The sequence below is a fragment of the Pinus tabuliformis genome, chromosome 2_2, assembly GCF_031772625.1.
Source record: "Pinus tabuliformis cultivar Carrire ecotype Pingquan chromosome 2_2, CPIR1, whole genome shotgun sequence".
Classification (NCBI taxonomy): Eukaryota; Viridiplantae; Streptophyta; class Pinopsida; order Pinales; family Pinaceae; genus Pinus; species Pinus tabuliformis.
In genome coordinates, this window is record NC_142300.1 from 391,090,813 (window position 1) to 391,098,995 (window position 8,183).

Sequence of the window (8,183 nt, forward strand, 5' to 3'; positions counted from 1 at the left end):
TATTTCTCATAAATATAAATTAAAATTATAGCACATATGCACTGGGAATGCTCTTGTATACATGTTTGTCTGTATGGGAGAAAGCAACAGATAGGATTAACAATGAATCCACTAATGTTTTGTGCTTATCGAATCCACAAAATGGCAAGAGAAATCTGCAAGGATCTCCAGGTCCTATTTCTAGTAACACATATCATGACTTCTAAATAACAATGTAAAAACGGAAATAAATGACCATTTGGCTAATTTGTTGTTGGAGAAGCTTATCTAGATAAAGAATATTTGGTTATTTCTAGACTTCCACAGCATTGTCACTTGTTCTCCCTCTTCTGTCATGTCAAGGATATGTCAATTTGATTCAGTCACACATACTCTTATGATCAGTAGGGCACAACCATAAGGCACGTGAAAAGAGCCACGCAGAGAACCAATTATATGTTTGTTTCGTTTTTTACCTTTATTAAAAGTCTACACTCGTTATTACACCATAAGGTGTTCCCCTCTAAAATCAATTTCCCAAATTGCCTCTGTGTCCTTGTCTGGAGCGTCCGAGCAGATGTTAGATGATTAAAATTATTTGTGCATTTGGATTAATAGTTAAGAAAGGAAAACTGTTACTGTACACAGTTAAGGAAGAATGCATACAGCGTCTTGAGCAACACTCTTTATTGCGCCAAAGGGGAAGGACCAGATCCCTTCAGCTGTGAAATCAAAATAACTTACAGATAAGCGCTGCCGAATGCAAAGAACTTATTGTGAGCTTCGTTGTGTGGCCGAGTATCTAGAGACGAAAAAAGGCAGAGGAAGCATTTCCATGGAGACCTGGGTATTTAAATATGAAGGCATCCTCCGAAGAAATATTGTTCTATGAATCTTATGAAGCAATAGAGCCGAATATTCCCATTGCACATACACCCATAATTCTATGGTTGGAAGGGGGTGCAAACTGCTCAAACATGAATGGTAATTTCTATGGATTGGGGCCCTGGAGAATCTCATCAGACCTTAAACTCTATCAAAATGACTCACCATGGACCTATAAATTCAGTGTTTTATTCATTGATAGTCCAGTGGGTTCAGCCTACAACATAGTAGAGAAGGCTTCCTCTACAATTTAATCTTTCTTTTAAAATGTTGCAATATTGTTTATTAAAATCGAGGGTATCAGATGTGTAAGTTTGCAAATAGGGTTAACAAAAAATGTTTGCAAATGCTGAAATATTGGTAGTAGGTTAGTAACTGAGAAGGCCAATGAGTGTTTCCATATTGGATGTAAAGCCCTGTTGCATTGGTGTATCTGGGAATAGGCATGATTCTCCATGGATGAAATATTTTTGATTTGTTTGTCAAGGGCATGGAAATTATCATTTGTAAAGTAGGAGGTCATGGGGATTCCTAAATATTCTCAAAATTTTGCATATATTATTGAGCTTTTTTTTGATTTGTTCATTTGCTAAATTTTAGGGATGTTCTATACCATCTTTCAATTTCATTCTATGGTAATATAAGTGTGAAAGCGAGCTTCTTTAGGTGTGATTTTCTGGTTGGTTTTATCCAGTCTTTATTTTTGGAAGCACTATGGTGGCAGGATTCATCATTGTCTAATGTTGTTACCAAAGGTATCATGGTGAATTGAATACAAGGAGAAGCCTCAAACCATTGATGTTTGTTCAAGGAAGTCCACTAAATATTCCAGTCTACACCTATAGACAAATGGAAATAGCCACAAAAATCTTCTCCAACGAATTGAGATGGGGTACAAGAGGTTTCGGCACAGTCTATGTAGGAAATCCCTAGGGAAAAAATATTTTTGCAGTGAAGAAGATAAGGCATAAAGATACTCAGTGAATTGAATAGGCCCTCAGCAAAATCAAACTTCTTTCAACTATACATCACTCGAATCTGGTTAGACTATAGGTTGCTTCCTTCAAAACAATGAACCCATTCTTGTCTATAAATTTATGCCCAATGGCACACTCTATCAGCATTTACATAAGGAAATAGGAAAGGTCCTTTCATGGAGGGCAAGAGTATCAGTGGCCACAGAAACTACTCGCACTCTTGCTTACCTTCATTCAGGCCTAAATCCTCCAATTTATCATAGGGACGTGAAATCAAGAATCATTATTCTTGATTATGGTTTCAATTCCAAGGTTGCATATTTTGGGATGTGCAGGATTGTTCAAACAAAAGCCTCGCACATTTCCGGTACACCTCAAGGCACTTTCAGTTATCTAGATCCCCTGTATCATGATAATTACCACCTCACTGATAAGAGTGATGCGTACAACTTTAGGGTGATGTTGGTAGAGATCATAACTGCACTGAAAGTAGTGGATTTCTCCCGTAAGAAGAATGAGGTCAACCTAGAATTCTTTGCAATAACAAAAATTGGTGGAGGCTACCTTCATCAAATCATTGATCCCTTTCTACATGTTGACAAAAATGCTGAGATCAGAGTAGTTGTTCATAGAGTTGCTGAACTTGCATTCAGATGTTTATCATTTGACAGAGACTATAGACCCACCATGGTGGAGGTTTCACAGGAGGAGTTCATTGCATATAACAAATCTAGCGTGGATTCCACTAATAGCATAAGTACAATTTGGAATTCATGCATAAACAAGAGTGGTTTTAGGGCTACAATGCTAGGAAAGATTTGTTGGACTCGCTTCAGAATGCGAGTGGTATTGCAACTACTTTGGATGTGAGGAGGAGTGTTCCTTACTGCTACTCTCCTGATGGAAAGGACTTCCTTGCACCTTTCTTGAACCAGAGATCAGTGAACGGTGCATTGAATGCCGAACAGGGTGTGGAGTGTGTATCATGCAAGTCAAGGGTGTGCAGAATTATTGCAAATGATATAATGAAGATTGTGAAATGGAAGGTGAAGAAGGCACTGGAAGAGGTTCATGTTCTGTTGTATCAGGGCCATTATGATATCCAAGATGGAGTTGTCAACAATACATAATGGATGAGAACAATGAATTGGTATGGAACCAATGCATTTTTTAACACGAGAAGGAATATATGGGTTGTGAATGATAATGTTGTTGGGAATTGGATGTATTATAAAAACCTGGCAAAAGTTGTGTTGCTAGGATATGGTCATGAGGTTTCAGCTAATCAAGGACTTCATTCTCAAAAGATGGTTGAGAAATGGATTGCAGACCAGCTATCTGGTTGCAGTTTTCTATGTAGTGCAACTTTGACACGACCTGATTTTAAACTGTATTTTGAAAAAATATGAAGTCATGAATTAGGTGTGTTTTATCTCCACCCCAAGATGCACATCAGTTACAAAATATAAATAAGTTTTTAGATACTAATTTGGGCATGAAAGTTGGTGTCTGGAAATGCTAGATTTTGTTAATGCAGTTATCATGAATTTTCTTTTGAATCATCATCCATTTATTTGGATCCACATGACATGGCTTCCTCTATAATTTAATATTTCTTTTAAAATGTTTCAATATTATTTATTAACATCGAGGGTATCAAATGTGTAAGTTTGCAAATAGGGTTGACAAAAATTGTTTGTCAATGCTAAAATATTGGTAGTAAGTTGGTAACTGAGAAGGCCAACGAGTGTTTCCAGATTGGTTGTAAAGCCTTGTAGCATTGGTGTATCTAGGAATAGGCATGATTCTCCATGGACGAAATTATTTTGATCTGTTTGTGGAGGGCATGGAAATTATCGTTTTTAAAGTAGGAGGTCATGGGGATATGGGTACAACAAATTAGGGTATGGTTAGGGTTTGTAGGGTTCAGGGGATAGAAGTATCGATGGTGTTAGAAAATAGAACTATCCTCAGGTGTGGCACATTAATTTGGTCATACACCAGTTTAGGGACGACCTAGAAGTTACTGTGACTTTTGCATGGATAAAATGATTTTTCATGGAAAAGGATAGAATGACTGCATATGTCAAAAGTGTATAAATGATTTATGTCTGTGCAGATGTCATAAATAATTAAAATCTTCCTTTTCAAGTGATTTATGCTTTTAGAATTTGAGTAGAAAAGGTTAAATACATAATCAAATGCATCATAGACCTAACTTGATATGCTTATGTTAACATGACATCTAAGGAGGGTTTGACTTAAGATATAACATCAAATTATCTTTAAATTTCATTCTATTGTGACATAAGTGTGAAAACGTGCTTCCTTGGGTCTGATTTTCTGGTTGGTTTTATCCAGTCTTCATTGCTGGAAGCACTATGGTGGCAGGATTCATACTTCTCTACTGTTGTTAACAAAGGTATTGTGGTGCATTGAAGACAAGGAGAAGCCTCAAACGGTTGATGTTTGTCCAAGGAGGTTGACTAAATATTCCAGTCTACACCTACAGACAAATGGAAATAGCCACAAAAATCTTCTCCAATGAATTGTGATTGGGTACAGAAGGTTTCGGCGTAGTCTATGCAGGAAAGCTTTAGGGAAAACATACTGTTGCCATGAAGAAGATAAGGAATAAAGATACTTAGTGAATGGAATAGGTCCTCAATGAAATCAAGCTTTTATCAGCCATACATCACCCAAAGCTAGTTAGACTATTAGTTTTCTACCTTCAAAACAATGAACCCATTCTTGTCTATAAATTTATGCCCAATGGCACACTCTATCAGCGTTTACATAAGGAAATAGGAAAAGGCCTTTCATGGAGGGCAAGAGTATCAGTTGCCACAGAAAATTATTTTGCGCTTTCTTACCTTCATTTAGGCCTAAATCCTCTAATTTATCATAGGGACATGAAATCAAGCAACATTACGCTTGATTGTGGTTTCAATGCCAAGGTTGCATATTTCGAGTTGTGCAGGATTGTTCAAACAGAAGCCTCACACATTTCTAGTGCACCTCAGGGAACTTTCGGTTATCTAGATCCCCTATGGTGGTGTTGGTAGAGATCATAACTACACTGAAAGTAGTGGATTTCTCCCGTAAAAAGAACGAGGTCAACCTAGCATTCCTTGCAATAACAAAAATTGGTGGAGGTTGCCTTCATCAAATCATTGATCCCTTTCTAGAAGTTGACAAAGAGGCTGAGATCAAAGCAGTTGTTCACAGAGTTGCTAAACTTGCATTCAGGTGTTTATCATTTGACAGAGACTCTAGACTCACCATGGTGGAGGTTGCATAGGAAGATTTCATTGCATACAAAAAATCCAGTATGGATTCCACTGATAGCATAAGTACAATTTGGAATTCATGCATAAAAAAGAGTGGTTTTAGGCCTACAAGGCTAGGAAATATTTGTTGGATTGGATTCAAAGTGCGAGTAGTATTGTAATTCCTTTTGATGTGAGGAGGAGTGTTCCTTACCATTTCTCTCCTGATGGAAAGGACTTCCTTGCACCTTTCTTGATCCAGAGATCAGTGAAGGGGGCACTGAATGCCAAACAGGGTGTGGTGTGGCTACCCTGCAATCCCAGGGTCCGATGAATTATGGCGAATTATATAATGAAGAGTGTGAAATTGAAGGTGGAGAAGGTACTAGAAGAGGTTCCTTTTTTGTTGTATTAGGGCCATTGTGATATCCAATATGGAGTTGTCAGCAATACAGAATGGATGATAACCATGAATTGGTATGGAACTAATGAGTTCTTTAACACGGGAAGGAGTATATGGGTTGTGAACAATAAGGTTTTTGGGAATTGGAGGTATTATAAAAACTTGACACAACTTGTGTTGCTAGGATATGGTCATGAGGTTTCAGCTGATCAAGGACTTCATTCTCAGAAGATGGTTGAGAAATGGATTGCAGACGAGCTATCTAGTTGCAGGTTTTCTGAGTAGTGCAACTTTGACACGGCCCGGTTTTAAACTGTATTTTGAAAAAATCTGAAGTCATGAATTGGGTGTGTTTTATCTCCACCCTAAGATGCACAACACTTACAAAATATAAATAAGTTGTTAGATACTAATTTGGGCATGAAAGCTGGTGTCTTGAAATGCTAGATTTTGTTAATGCAGTTATCATGAATTTTCTTTTGAATCATTATCCCTTCGTTTGGCTCCACATGATATGGCTTCCTCTATAACTTAATCTTGTTTTTAAAATGTTGCAATATTGTTTATTAAAATCAAGGGTATCAGATGTGTAAGTTTGCAAATAGAGTTGAAATTTTTTTTTGCAAATGTTGAAATACTGGTAGTAAGTTGGTAACTAAGAAGGCCAACGAGTGTTGCCAGATTGGTTGTAAATTCCTGTTGCATTGGTGTATCTGGGAATAGGCATGACTCACCATGGCCGAAATATTTTTGATCTGTTTGTGGAGGGCATGACAATTATCGTTTGTAAAGTAGGAGGTCATGGGGATATGGGTACATCAAATTAGGGTATGGTTAGGGTTTGTAGGGGTCAGGATATATAAGTACCAATGGCGTTAGGAAATAGAAGTACCCCCGGGTGTGGCATATCAATTTGGTCATACACCATTTCGAGGACAACCTAGAAGTTACTGTGACTTTTTCATGGATAAAATGATCGTTCACAGAAAAGGATAGAATAAATGCATATGTCAAAAGTGTATAAATGATTTATGCCTATGTAGATGTCATAAATTATTAAAATCTTCCTTTTCAAGTGATTTCGACTTTCAAAATTTGAGTTGAAAAGGTTAAATACCTAATCAAATGTAGTGCAGACCTAACTTGCTATGGTTATGTTAACATGAAATCTAAGGAGGATTTGACTTAAGTTATAACAACACATTTTAGTTTGCTTTGCTGGCATGAATGGACTTGCTATGGTTATGTTAACATGACATCTAAGGAGGATTTGACTTAAGTTATAACAACACATTTTAGTTTGATTTGTTGGCATGAATGGTCCTGCTCTTAGGCCTCTCATGTAGTGGATTCTTGTGTGGGTTTTGGCAGGAAACCACTGGACAGTTCTATGGGTATTGTGGTTTCCCTGACTCCAAGAATGGTTCCTGAAGCTTAGCTGGGTTCCTTGAATGCTTCTCTAATGAACCTATTAAGGGTTGTGGGAATATCCCTTCTTCTGCACTGGTTTATGTGCCCTTGGCTACTTTAACCAAAGATTGATGTCAATTGCAATCGAGGAACCTATTTGTGGTGTTATCTGTTGCAAGGGAACCTGGGGATTGGATCAGAATGTCCCCAATCTGGGGAGAATAACATCAAGAATAGTGGTCACATTCCAAATGATCCACCATAAATGGAGTAGTTTGGAGAACATTCCCCAAATTTTCCCTCTTGTTGAGGAATGTTCCCTAGATGTTCCTTGACAGTGCCCATCAATCCCCAATTGTTCCCTAGACATTCCCTGCATATTCCCTGGAAAATTTCACTTGCATTGGTTTATGTTTTTGTCATAACTCATTTCTAATTTGGTACCTGTTACACGCGAGATTGTAGCATTGTTCAACAATTGATTAATAATTTATTAGGGATACCTGATTATTTTTTAATTACTGAAATATACATTTGTTGATTGTCTGATGTATCAACATTTCCATTTTCTAAAGACCTTTGTTGCTGAACAATTATAAAATGGAGCAAAAGAGAACAGATCTTAACAAACCATTATTGTAGTATGTTACAAGAGTGCTCAATGGTCGTTTCCCTCATTGGTCATTCTATATTTGTGGACACTACTTAATGGACAACTGCAACCAAGTAGCTGCCTAGTTTTTGGGAATAAGTAAGCATTCAATTTAACATTTGGATTATGGTTAATTTTCATTAGAGGCCATGTGCTGACCTCCTCTTAGATGTATTGGTGGTTTTTTTGAGCCTACATATGGGTAATACCCACTTTATTGTACTTTTCTATATTTGACGAGGTCAACCTAGTCATCCTTTTAGGGCTCCCCTAAACCTTAAAGTATGTGTATAAATAAAGCGTACTCCTCATTTGTAAATCATTCATTCAAGTCATTATTTGATAAACGTCTAAGGACCAAGAGAAATCCTTATAAAACATGCTTTTCTTGTTCATGTGTTTGGAATATTGTAGCAATCTCTCTGGTTATGTTTGAAATTTTCCTTCAAGCACATGCATTCATTTTGAGCTCTGTTATTATCTTCAAGAATTTATCAAGTGTGGAGAGGGATCAAATGATAAATCTCTTGAAGTGCAAATCATTTTTCAAGTTTTTCATTCCAAAACAAGTTATGGTTGGGGTTTGTAGGGGTCAGGAGATAGAAGTA

At 37.2% G+C, this 8,183-nt stretch overlaps 1 pseudogene; it reads left to right on the plus strand.

The window, feature by feature from the left end:
* Positions 1–2,614: 2,614 nt before the first annotated feature.
* On the plus strand, positions 2,615–3,250 carry LOC149192908 (serine carboxypeptidase-like 50; annotated as a pseudogene).
* The last annotated feature ends 4,933 nt before the right edge of the window (positions 3,251–8,183 follow it).